This window comes from Petaurus breviceps, unplaced genomic scaffold, assembly GCF_028583685.1.
Source record: "Petaurus breviceps papuanus isolate PSGF00001 unplaced genomic scaffold, PetGlider_PUasm1.0 90752, whole genome shotgun sequence".
In the NCBI taxonomy this organism is placed as follows: Eukaryota; Metazoa; Chordata; class Mammalia; order Diprotodontia; family Petauridae; genus Petaurus; species Petaurus breviceps.
Window position 1 is genome coordinate 13,839,723 of NW_027187336.1, and position 13,811 is coordinate 13,853,533.

The window sequence follows — 13,811 nt, forward strand, 5'->3', positions numbered from 1 at the left end:
TTCTAATAAGGGAGCTGAAAGAGAGGATAGATAAGTGAGTGGAATGATTCTCTAGGTGTAAGCCTGGTGAGGAGGTAAAGCAGTTTGGGTGATGAGTTGAGCTAGGAATGAAAGGAGCATGACTAGGGCTCCCCAAGATATAATGAGTCAAGGTGGACAAGATTCCAGATTATATGGAAATCAGAGGGGACCATGATCATTCAATACAATCAATAGTTCTTTAATTATAAGCATAAAATTTCAATTTTGAATGCAAAAAATGAGATATATGTTCCCCTAGGAATAAAAAAAAAAACCATAACTTTCCTTCTGCCTCATTCTTTAGAATTGTTGCTTAGTTGGTATGGGCTGCTATATTCACTAGTGTCCTCATCAGCATCTGAAACAGTAATATGATCAGTTGTCACAGAGTGAGACTAATTGATAATGAGATATGATTCAATACTAATTCCAGTTTGGATTTAGGATGCATTTCTTAAATTTTATTTTGAACTTAGTAATCATTGCTAAACAAAACCACTTCAATATGCAAATAGGAGCAAGACAGATTTGTGTAAGAAATATCAGGATTCTAAATATAATGGCATGGTCAGGTAACAGGAATAGAGATAATTGTTCATGTTGTTGTTGTGGTTGTCATTTTTAAGCCAAGACTGACTCTTTGTGACCTCATTTGGAGTTTTCTTAGCAAAGATACTGGGCTGGTTTGCTTATATGCTTCAGCTCATTTTCCAGATGAGGAAACTGAGACAAACAGGATTACACAAAAACTGACTTGCCCAGGGTCACACGGCTAATAAGAGTCTGCAGGCAGATTTGAACTCAGAAAGAGTAGTCTTCCTGCTCCAGGCTGGCCCTCAACCCACTGAGCCACCTAGCTGCCCTCAATTCCTCATTTAGAAGCATTAATTATGTCTTTTTTACATTAATATTATAGTTTTCTAACTTCTCTGAACATATATCAGCTCATAGAAATAAAGGGAACATGGTCCAAAAGTACGTTAAGTGAAAGAAATCCAGTTTGTATTAAAAATGATAGTTCAATAAAAGAGCAAATAAATGACTTTACTATCCATAGGTTAAGGATCAATAAATACAAAAATGGTCTGGTCCTTTCATGCAGAAATTTTCACCATTATGAACATCAAATCTTTCAGAAAGTTTGATTTTTTTTGTTTGATTTTATTTCATTGGAGGCTATGCATGATATTCATCTACATCAGGGTCACTTAACTTTTTAGGTGTCCTGAGACAATTTGGTAAAGCTCATGGATCTTTTTCAGTAAAATGTTTACAATGCAGAAAATAAAATGTATAGGACTACAAAGGAAATAAATTATCTTGAAATATAGTTATCAATTTTATTTTTATTTCATGGACCCCAGGTTAAGAAGTCTTATCAAAATGTTTATATAGAAATTTTTACAATCAAATTATTTACTCTCATGATGGTTTAGAAACCTGGTAACAGTTTTACCTTAGTAATAGAAAAGACAAAGGAAAAGTCTGAGATCAGAGAGATAATAGAAAATCCAAATTCTTATGAGTACCATTATATTCTGCCTTGTGCTATATACTGCTCCTGCATATCCAGTTTGTGATAAAAGGTAGGGAATGAAATTAGACTTTTGGAAGAGGTCAGACATTGCTTATGGAAGAATGGAAGAGGGCAGAGAAGGAAATTTCTGTGTGAACAAAATATTTTCATGCAAATAATCCCTAATTCATTGCCTTACATGAAAAAAACAAATCTGACATCTGCCTAGTTCTAGATAATTTATCTAATTTATCAAACTTTGATAAATGATGAATTGTTTTCTTTAATGTTATCAGGACCAGAACTGTCATGAGATTAGGAACTTAATGACTGAATATATTTTAATAACTTTTATAAAATCAAGTGTAATATTAGTAAAGCAACAATCTATGTAACATTTCTGGGATATGAAGAAAAAAATGATGATTTCATACATAATCATATCTGGAAAATATTCTATTTACTGTGAAATTAACAAATCATACTTCGTTATTTTGTGTATTTCTTAGGAAAATTTTAAGTATAAAATGTATAAAGATAAGCTCATTTTGAAAGAACTTACTGGGTGGCTACGTATGGATGTATGTATCTATACATATATACATGTTTGCATGTGTGTGTGTGTGTGTTTAAATGGGTGACTGAGAGCATTTGACACTACTTCTAATCATGATTATCAAATATATGAAAAATTAATTCAATTATACAGTCTGTCCTTCCAGGACCCCTGTAGATGAAATTCTATTCAATTCAACTCAAACAGGATTAAGTTATGAAAATACCTACTATCTATCAATCAGCAAACATTAAATACCTACTATTTCTCAGGCATTGAGGTTATAAAGACAAAATAGACTGTCTCTGCCCACATGGAATGTGACATATGCAATATACATACATATCTTCATATACATATACGTATATATATATATATATATATATATATATACTTACACACGATATACATGCAAAATTACTACAAGTAATAGAGGGAAGGGCATAATTAGTTGGGGAAGTCATGAAAGACTTTAAGGAGCTATAGCTGAATTTTTAGAGAAAGAAGGCAGAGATTAAGAATGAATCCATTTTGGGGTGGCTAGGTGGCACACCGACCCTGGAGTCAAGAGGACCTGAGTTCAAATCTGGTCTCAGACACTTAACACAAAAAACTAGCTGTGTGACCTTGGACAAGTCACTTAACCCTAATTGCCCTACCTTGCCCCCTCCAAAAAGCAAAAAAAAAAAAAAAGGAATGAGTTGATTTTAAGCAGGGGGGAAATAGCTTAAAAAGCCTGGAGGTGGGAGATGGAACTCTGCATATATAGCAAATCAAAGCCAGTTTGTCTGGACCTTAGTGAGGGAGGACAGGAAGGAGGAAATAATTAAGTACCTACCATGTGTCAGGCACTGTGATACATAATTTACTAATATTATCTTATTTGATCCTCACAACAGCAATGTGAGGTAGTTACTATTATTATCCATTTTGATATTTGTTAAAACTGAGATACATAGGGTTGCTCATTGGATAGAGTGCTGGCAAGACTTGAGTTCAAATCCAGCTTCAGATACTTACTAGTCTGGGCAAGTCACTTAACACTGTTTGCCCCAGGTTCCTCAACTGTAAAATGATCCAAGGAAGGAAGTGGCAATACCCTCCAGAATTTTTTCCAAGAAAACCTCAAAAGGGGTCACAAAGAATTGAATAGAACTGAAATGAATGAACAACAACAACAACAAAATTCTAAGTACTGTGTTATGTCCTAGGGATGTAAAGAAAAAGCAAAAGCAGCCCCTGCCCTCAGGAGTTTATAATCTAAAGAGAGTCAATAAGCAAACAACTGTGTGCCAAAGAGACATATGCCATGTCAACGAGAGATAATCTGAGAGCAGAGTTGAGATGTGAAGGCCTTTAAAAGTCAAAGGAGAGGTTTATATTTGAACCTAGGGGTTATAGGGAGTCACTGAATTTTACTGAGTGGAGGAGTGACGTGGTCAAACCTACACTTTAGAAAAATTATTTCAGAAGCAGGAGTGTGAATTAGAATGGGAAGAGGCTTGCTACCCAAAGATGAATTAAGATTATGTGCCAGGCTATTGTGCTATATTCTAATGGTGCAAAGACAAAAATTAAATAATTCTTGTCCTCAGGGAATTAACATTCTTATAAGACTTAAGGCAAGTGACAGAACTTTTCTGCTCTTTGATTTCTATATCTATAAAAGAAGAGGTTTTGAGTCAGTGACCTATAATCTCCTTTCCAACTCCAAATCCATTAGTCCATGAAGTAGAAATTAGACTTATGGTTCAGTAGTGGATGTTTTGATGTCTTTTCAGTCACCTTGCATGTGGGGGGAGAAAACCATCCTGGTTGAATTAGATGAGCTCTAAAACGCCTTTTCTGTTCAGACTGATATTTGAATTAGAAAGTAGACATTAGTTGAATTAGTCAGTAGTTTAAGTTCTTATGTCTTTCTACAGTCACTTTTGGGGGACAATAGTGCCATCCCAGTTGGACTAGATGACCTCTAAAATCTTTTCCTGTTCTAATATTCTTTAAACTAGAAACTAGGTATATTGATGTCTTCTATAATGAAATGTCTTCTTATTCCCCTTCTTTTTGGGTGCATGGGGGATGGAGGTGTTATGGTAATCGTACCTTCCATAGCTATCTCCATTCTCTTGGAGCATTATCTTTTTTTTTTGGCTACCTTAAAAATAAACCTATGAGTGCTTCCTCCCACTGCTCACCAGAGCTTATTCACATCAGAGTCCATGAAACCTCAGCTCTGGGGCCCATGCGCACCCTCCCAATCTCAGCTTTTTTCCTTTTGAAAACACTAAGAATAACGTCCTTACATCAATTTTTACTAACACCAATCACCTGCCATCCTTAGAAAAGAGACCGTGCTCAGATTGCCCTTGATCCTAATAATCATGAAGTCCATGTTTATAAGAAGAATGGAAACCAAAGGATGAAAGCCCATGAACTGAAGGAACACAATGGCCACATCACTGGTATTGACTGGGCTCCCAAGAGTGATCGAATTTGTAAAAACTTGTGGTGCAGACCATAATGCCTATGTCTGGAGTCAGAAAGAAGGAGTCTGGAAACCAACTCTGGTGATCCTCAGGATTAACCATGCAGCCACCTTTGTGAAATGGTCTCCCCTGGAGAAAAATTTGCTGTAGGTAGTGGAGTTCAACTGATTTCTGTGTGTTGACTCTGAAGATGACTGGTGGGTGAGCAAACACATAAAAAAAGTCAATTCATTCTACTGTCCTTAGTTTGGACTGGCACCCCAACAATGTTCTACTGGCTGCTGAATCTTCAAATGCAGAGTTTTTTCTACCTACATTAAAGAAGTTGATGAAAAGCCAGCCAGTACCCCATGGGGTACCAAGATATCTGTTGTTCAACCGATGTCAGAGTTTGGTGGTAGCAGAAGTGGTGATTGGGTTCATGGAGTTAGTTTCTCTGCCAGTGGGAACCGCCTAGCTTGGGTCACTCATGATAGTACTGTATCAGTTGCCAATGCCTCCAAAAACCTGATGGTTTCACAGCTGAAAACAGAATTCCTCCCACTTCTGAAGTTATCTATTTTCTCTGAGAATAGCGTGGTTGCTGCTGGCCATGACTGCTGCCCAGTGCTGTTTAATTGTGATGATTGTGGCTCCTTGAGCTTCATCTCCAAATTAGACATTCCAAAACAGAGCATCCAGCAACATCTCTACCATAGAACTTCCGCAACATGGACAGGAGAGCCACGACTAAGAATCACAGCACTGCTCTAGATACGCTACACCAAAACAGTATCATCCAAGTGTCTATGAAGTGGACAAGCAAGACTGTAGCAAATTTTGCACAACTGGCATTGATGGAGCAATGACAATTTGGGATTTCAAGATTTTAGAGTCCTAGAACCAGGGGCTAGGGATCATGTGTATCTGTATTTCCTTTCTCTAGCATGACAGACACTTGACAGAATGCAGCTCCAGCATTTGCATGAAGATGGGAAAGACCCTACCACAAGTCAAAACTGAGAAAATATCCCTTGCAAATGTTTTGTTTTTTGAATATAACTGGTGAATGTATTAGTTTTACGAAATCAGCAGTGATGTCTTTTTGATTGGCTATTTCATTCCATTCTTGACCAAAGCTGCTCTTTAAGTAGTTTATCCTGGGAAGCTGTCACACTAAATTAAAGGGGGATTTTATGTAAATTGTCTGCTAGAAAGATTTTTTAAAATACTGGGAAAAAATCTGTAAGGGCCACTGATTCCAAATCCTAGTCTCTTTTCACTACACTATGTTGTCTCATCTCTATAAAGTTTTAATGAGAATGGTTTTTGCAAACATGTATCAAGATCATATTAATAAAAAGAAAGATGGTAAGAGAATATATAGATGAGTTTATACAACAGATCACTCCTGGAGAATTATAATACTAAAAAGTTGAAGGAAGATGACATAATACCAGACCTATTGCTGACAGAAAACAAAAATGTTATTTGTCTCTTTAGAACAAAATGCAGCCTTTAATGCTCTCATAAAAATGCCTCCCAAGTATATGTAAAAATCATAAAAGATTCCAGGATAAATGCAATCACAGAAATCACTTTGTTCAATGATTTGCTGAGTATTGACATCAAAGGAGAAGGGAAACAAAGTTCCTTGTCAGTATCATGGAGGATGGTCCAATAAAAATGTCCAAAGAGGAGAGAGGTTTTCTATTGCTGGTGAGATCTTCCAGATGTTTTTGCCTTAATTTAACATTTTTTTTAAATTTTCTGATTGCCTCAAGCCTTGAAATACCACAAGTACTTCTCAATCTATGATCTATGCTCACTCAAAATGTACTGGTTTTGCCAACTACACTGGCCTAGAAAAATGGAGTAGATGAGAATTTCACATGGGCTAGATTATGAGATGTAGTTATGTGCAAAAGCCATTGAATTAATGTATTAATCTGTCAATTGATATATTATGGACAAAGAACTCTAACAACCATTAAATGGGTTCAAAATTTGATAGGAAGAGAAGATTGTTCTTTCAGAGAGTATCATGATCCCCAGTAACTTATTGCTGCAAGACTCAACTTTTTAATATTGTTTTTTTCAAGTGAATCATACAAATGGATTTTAGCATAATGAACATATAGGAGAGTAACAACATAGACTGTAAATTTAAAAGTTAAAAAAGAAAAGAAGTATGCAATAAAAACATGACTCAGAGCTGTAAAAGAATAAAATAGGAAGGGGAAGATTAAAGCATCTTTATTTTTCTATATAATGTTGAAAGTCATCCTTGGAGTTGAATAAAAGTCATGGAGAACCACAATCTCAGAGGAACCAAAAGTTCAGGTGAACCAGAAGGCAATGGAAAGATGGGTAGTGGGTATAGTTTGACTTCTGCAGATAACCATTGGGAGCCTTATACATGAAGTGGTATAAAATGACTTTTGTGATCATAGATTTGAAGCTGGGAGATAGGTTAGAGGGCATCTAGCTCAACATTTTCATTTTAGAGATGAGGAAACAAGCCTAGAGAAGTAAAATGACTTGCTTGAAATCACACAGTTGGTAAGTAACAAGAGCTAGGATTTGAATCTAGGTCCTCTGGCTTTAATTCTACTACTACTACTACTACTACTACTACTACTACTACTACTACTACTACTACTACTACTACTACTACTACTTACTACTACCACCACCACTACCACCACTGCCACTACGATTTTATCATCATAATTGCTCTTGTAGATATCATTTATATAGTACTTTAAGATTTGCAAAGCACTTGATAAATATTCTCATTTGTCTTTCACACTAACCCTAGCAGGTGCTATTAGTATCTCCATTTGTAAATGAGGAAACTGAGGCAGTGTTAAGTGATTTTCCCAGGATTACACAGACAGAAAGTGTTGGATGCTGAATTTGAATTCAGATCAGGAAGGTTCCTGGATCTGACTCCAGACCCACTTCTCTATCCACCTTCTATATCTACTATTGCACTTCATTAGATATTTGGGGCTGAAATATTAGGCTTGATGAAATAATACTTTATTGTGAATATAGAGGACATCAATAAACATCACTTGGGGTGAGAAGGTATGGTTTGGTATCCAAAGGAGGGTGTATTACCTATAAGAATAAGCTTATGTATGCCTGAGTATATCACAAGTTGCATGCAATAATTAAATCTAACTCTTACTAATTTGAAATTTAATAGATTATGCTCTATGTCTGATCCACTGAATTTCAATTAGATTTGATTATTTATTAGATTAACTTATTTCAATTAGATCTCAAATGATTGAGATCATAATGGTTCATGGACTTAAATTTTCTAACTAAAGCACATCTCCGGAAATTTTTAAAGAATAACACTTAAAAGAGTACTTCGTTAAAAAAAATAAAAAATGCAGCAGTACAGTCTTACATGATAAGTTTGAATTCCCTTTGTCTATTTTTTCTGTCTTTTGTGTTATTCTTTCAAGAAAAATGACTATCCTTTTTATATGCTAAATACCTTCTGGATGAGAATTCCAAAAAAACAGTGTGGATATTAAGGAAGTTTATGGGAAAGGCAGGTTTCAAGATCAATCCTTTTGTTCCTCCCTCCCCCTGCCCCATCTTACTACTTTGGGTTACATGTTAGTGCAGATAAATTAATTTTAACAATTTTTAAACCTTTGATGTATCATACTAGGTGTTAAGTAGATTGCTTGCAGCGCTCTTGAATGCATTGGAAGACTAAAGTGATAAAAAATGAAGGTCTGTGGCATGAATGAGTTCTCTATAGGTGTTCCTTTAGGGATATATATTATACAGAATTAAAGAACTGTGCAATTCTCCAAGGCAAGAGAATTTGTTTTCTTCTTTATTCTGGGCAAGTTTATTGTCTCTTTGGAGGATCTGTGCCAGATAATATGTACTATTGGAAGAGCTCTACAAATTGATCATCCACTTATCTATCAGTCTGAACAGCTTTGATGCATTTAGTTTTTCCTGTGTGGATAGTAAAACCAATCCTTTTTTTAAAATAGATTTTTATTGAAATCTTTTGATTTTATATCACTTGGATGTCTCTCCCTCGCAGACAGCCAAAAGGTATAATAAAAAAATTAAACAAAAGCAAAAAGACAAAGAAGAGAAAAAAAATACAATTAAACCAATCAACACATTGAAAAAAAATCTGATGCTGAATGCAATATTACATACTGGTACTAACCCCGACTTTTTCAAGGGAGTGGGACAATGTAGTGTTAATTCTGTTGTACAGTGCTGCCTCTCTCCTCTGAATACATTTCATTTCACTAATGTCTTTCTCAAATTATGTCTTGGTTCCTCTTAAATTATGGCATTGGCAACAGTATTCTAGATATAGTCTTACCAGTATAAAATAAAGTGAGAGTCACTTGTTCTAGTTGTTTTATTTCTCTTCATGTAAATGAAGATTTCATTGTCCCCAATGTTGAAGTCACCTGTGAATCTCATATTATTTTCACATGAATTTCAATTAAGGCAGATCTTACTAATTATATAAGTAAAAGTGAACTCAACTTGAAATTGAAACACGTCTGGTTTGAGGTTTTGCCACCAACTAGCTATATGACTTTACTCTTTCTGGTTCTCATTTTTTTTATATCTTCTTCATGACACAACTATCTTTAGATAGATATTATACACACACACATTTTTAAAAGTTTTTTTGATTTTATGTTTATTTTTAGTTTACAGCATTCATTTCCACAAGATTTTGAGTTATGAATCTTCTCCCCATCTTTCCCCTACGTACCAGCCCAAAACAGTTATCCAACTGAATGTTCCCTGCTCCAATCTTCTCTCTCATATATCTTCCTGCACCCACCTCTGAATTTGCAGTAGGGCAAGATGGATCTCCATACCCCAGTGCCTGTATATCTTATTTCCCAGTTGCATGTAAAATAGTAATAATAATAATAAATTTTTGAAACATTTGATTTTAATACTTTGAATTCCAGATCCATTCCCTTCTTCCCTCATCACCCACCCTTACTGGGAAGATAAGCATTTATTGTACATGTTGTACATGTGTAGTTATGCAAAGCGTTTCCATAGTGGATATATTGTGAAAGACTGACTATATTTCCCTCCATCCTATCTGCCCCCCCATTTGTTCTATTTTCTGCTTTGACCCTGTCCCTTTTCAAAAGTGTGTGCTTCTAAATACCCTCCCCCCAATCTGCCCTCCCTTCTGTCATCCCTTCTCTTATTGCCTTCCTCCCTACTTTCCTGTAGGGTAAGATACCCAATTGAGTGTGTATGTTATTCCCTCCTTAAGCCAAATTCAATGAGAGTAAGGTTGACCCATTCCCTTTTGCCTTCCTGTTCTTCCCCTCCATTGTAACAGTTTTCACTTGCCTATTTTATATGAGATAATTTACCCTATTCTGTCTCTCCCCATTTACTCTCATTATATTCCTCTCTCACCTCTTAATTTTATTTTTTAAATGTCTTCCCTTCCTATTCAATTGATCCTGTGCCCTCTCTGTCTATGTATACCTGTACACATATATACACAAACTCACATATGTATTCATTTGCACATATACCCTCCTATATAGATATATACACATGCTTGAGAAGTCCTCTATTTCACTGAATGACCATATTTTCCCTTGAAACATGATACTCAGTTTTGCTGGGTAGGTGATTCTTGGTTTTAATTCTAACTCATTGACCTCCAGAATATCATATTCCAAGCCCTTCAATCCCATAATGTAGAATCTGCTAGATCTTGTGTTATCCTGATTATGTTTCCATAATATTCAAATTGTTTCTTCTTGGCTGCTTGTAATATTTTCTCCTTGATCTGGGAACTCCTGAACCTGGCTATAATATTCCTAGGAGTTTTCCTTTTGGGATCTTTTTCAGGAGGTGATTGGTGGATTCTTTCAACCTCTATTTTTCCCTCTGGTTCTAAAATATCAGGGCAATTTTCCTTTAGAATTTCTTGAAGGATGATTTCTAGGTTCTTTTTTTGGTCATGGCTTTCAGGTAGTCCAATAATTTTTAAATTCTCTCTCCTGGATCAATTTTCCAGGTCAGTGGTTTTTTTCAATGAGATATTTCACATTGCCTTCAATTTTTTTTTCTTCAGTTTGTATCTGTTTAATAGTATCTTGATTTCTCATAAAGTCATTAGCTTCCATTTGCTCCAGTCTAATTCTGAAGCAATGATTCTCCTCATTGAGCTTTGGAAATTCTTTTTCCATCTCAAAAATTCATCTTTTTAAGGCATTCTTCTCTTCATTTGCTTTTTGAGCCTCTTTTGCCATTTGAGTTAGTCTGTTTTTTAAGGTGTTATTTTCTTCAGTCAGGTTGTTGACTCTCATTTCATAATTTTCTTGCATCATTCTCATTTCTTTTCCCAATTTTTCCTCCACTTCTTTTATTTGGTTTTCAAAATCCTTCCTAAGCTCCTCTATGGCCTGTAACCAATTCATATTTTTCTTGGAAGCTTTTGGTGCAGGAGTTCTGTCTTTGCTGTCTTCCTCCTGTTCCATGCTTTGATCTTTTTTGTCCCCAAAATAGGAGTGTAAAGTTGGATTGCTGTGCTTGCTTTGCTTCCTTTACTTGCTCATGTTGCCACTTAATTACTTGACTTTTGAGCTTTATGCCACAGTAGAACTCTGCTTCCAGAGAGGAGAGCTTTGTCCCAAATTTCTGGGATTTTCTCAGCTGCCAGAGCTATTAGTTGGATGCCCTCTCAGAAACCTCCTCAGGCTCTGGCACCTGGTCACAAACCCTCGGACTTCCACCCAAGACAGTGATCCAGATCCAAGCAGGTTAAAGCAAGAGTGATTACCCTCTGAATGGTCCCTTGGTCCCCCTACAATCTTCAGTCCAGGAGCTCTGAAGCAGCCACATGGTGGCAGCTGCAGCTGCCATGGCTCGGCCACTTCTCACCTTTGGGCAGGTGCCAGACCACACTCTTCCTTCCCCCCCCTCCCCCCAGTTCCAACAGAGTGCCACACTGACCTTTTACTTTGTGTGTGGCATTTATGTGTTGATAATTCTGGAAACCACCATGGCTGCTGGTGATCCACTCTCCCAAATTCTGCTCCAGCCATTGCTGGTCCAGGCTTCCCTGCCGCTAAAACTGCAGGCTCACGCAGGGGCTGGTCTCAGCTCCCAGTGTGCTGTGATGGACCCTTCCTGTCTGCCTGCTGGGCTGTCTTCAGTGGGAGATTTGTTTCTCTCTGTCACTTTGTGGATTCTGTAGCTCTAAAGTTTGTTTAGAGTCATATTTTATAGGTATTTGAGGTGGTTATAGGGGTAGCTCTTGGAGTTTTCCTGCTTCTAGGGTGCCATCTTGGCTCTGCCCCCTCACACACATTTTGATGTTTGAAATGTAAATGCAAGACTTTACATTCATCCCTTTTAAATTGCATCTTGTTAAATTTTGATTCATCATTCTGGCCTGAAAGAATTTTTAGAAATCTTAATTCTGTATTCACACTCTCCCACCTGGTTTCATTTTATCCATAAATTTGATTACTATTTCTTCTTTATTTTCATCCAAGTGATTGATGAAATATTGAATTAGGGAAAATATAGACACTTATAACATACCTCTTGACACCTCCCTCCAGTGTGGCACTGTTCCATTAATTCCAATTTTTTGTGAAGTTTATTCAGCTTGTATCTTGCTTTTGATTTCTTTATGAAGATAAGCATGGATTTCTTAAAAATTTGCAAAATTTTGTTGTCATACACCTGATTTTCTATTTCCCCTTAAAGGATATTATAAGGGACTTTCAGGTGCTTGACTGAAATTTAGATTCAGTCCAAGATACTCATAGAATATGCTATTCACAGGATCAAAGGTTAGAGCTGAAAAGGATCTTAGAAACTTGCTAGTTCAAGCCTTTCATTTTACAGATGAAGAAATTGAGGCCTGAACACATCGTAATTTATTTAGGACCAACAAGACTGTGAATATAAGAGGTAGGACTTGAACCCAGATGCTCTGTCTCCAGAAGCACCCCCCCCCCTTCCTAATGTTCCACACTGCCTTTTGTGTCCTTTCTGTCTGGTAACCCTTGATAATAAATAAGGAAATGAAGTTTGATATTAGTCATTGTTAATGAACTCTGGCTGATTGCTGGTGATCACAGCTCTCTCTTCCAGTCCAGCTGTTCAGTACAATTTTCAACATTATTTTTGTTTCTCTTGCAATCAGTAAAGATTTAAGAAACAAACAAACCATGGTGGTTTCATTTCTATTGGGACTCCCAATAAGAAAACTCATAGTATTATAACTGTTAGAGCACTGAAATTTCTGGGTTCAAATTCAGTTTGCTATATATGTAACTTTGTTGGTTTCAGTAAGTTAATTCTCTAATCCACATTTTTTTTTCCATTTATAAACTAGGGATAATGATAATTCTGACCTTTTCAGGATTATTATGAGGATTAATTAGCAAAACTCAGTTTAAAGAAGAAAATTATTTAAATGTGAGCCATTTTTGTTACCAAAATACAGATTAGATCAGTTCTGTAATTTATAGTTTTAGATAGTTGTCTGGGCTAAGAGACTTGCCGAGGAACACAGAAGGGATAGTTCTTCCTGATTGGTAGCCTGGCTTCCTATTTACTCCTTTCTATGGCCTCTTAACAAGTTTAGATGCAATATTTGGAATAAAATTTGCCTCTTTCTCATAATTCTAACATTTATCCATCTTTAGTCTCCTTCCACCTTTCTAACATCACATCATTTCTCAAAGCATTTTCTGTATATGTATGTGTGTGTGTGTGCGTGCGTGCTTGTGTGTGTGTGTGTGTGTGTGTGTGTATGCAGAACAGAAGACGATAGACAGTAGAGAGAGGGGGATGGAGAGGGAAATTTTGCCACTCTCTGGTTGGTATAGTTTTCTTGCTAGGAATTCCCTATAGGTCCAGACAAATCTTATTGGCTCTCTTGAGATCTAATAGGTAATTTTTTTGTGTGAATGTTTACACATTGGAAATCTTTAATTGCTACAAATCAGAGCTTGATGTATTGTTTTGTAGATTGTGTAGACTTTAAAAAGTAATGAAGAAAATTTAATAATTCAGACTAAATTTAAAAATGTGTTGTTGTTCATACTTTTTTTTTTCTATAAAGCAGTTGTTAAATATTTACTCGTGCATTATTGGATCCAAACTGTACCCTGTCCCGCCCTAGAAATAGAGAAAGAGAGACAGAGACAGAGAGATGGAGGGAGAGAGAGAGAGAGAGAGA

General features: G+C 36.2%; 1 protein-coding gene and 1 pseudogene across 1 annotated transcript in view; both read left to right on the plus strand.

Moving 5' to 3' along the window:
• THSD7B (thrombospondin type 1 domain containing 7B) overlaps positions 1-13,811 on the plus strand; it is a 1,193,076-nt gene that overhangs the window by 841,573 nt on the left and 337,692 nt on the right. The window lies entirely within an intron of this gene.
• LOC138146135 (actin-related protein 2/3 complex subunit 1A pseudogene) lies at positions 4,264-5,459 on the plus strand (annotated as a pseudogene).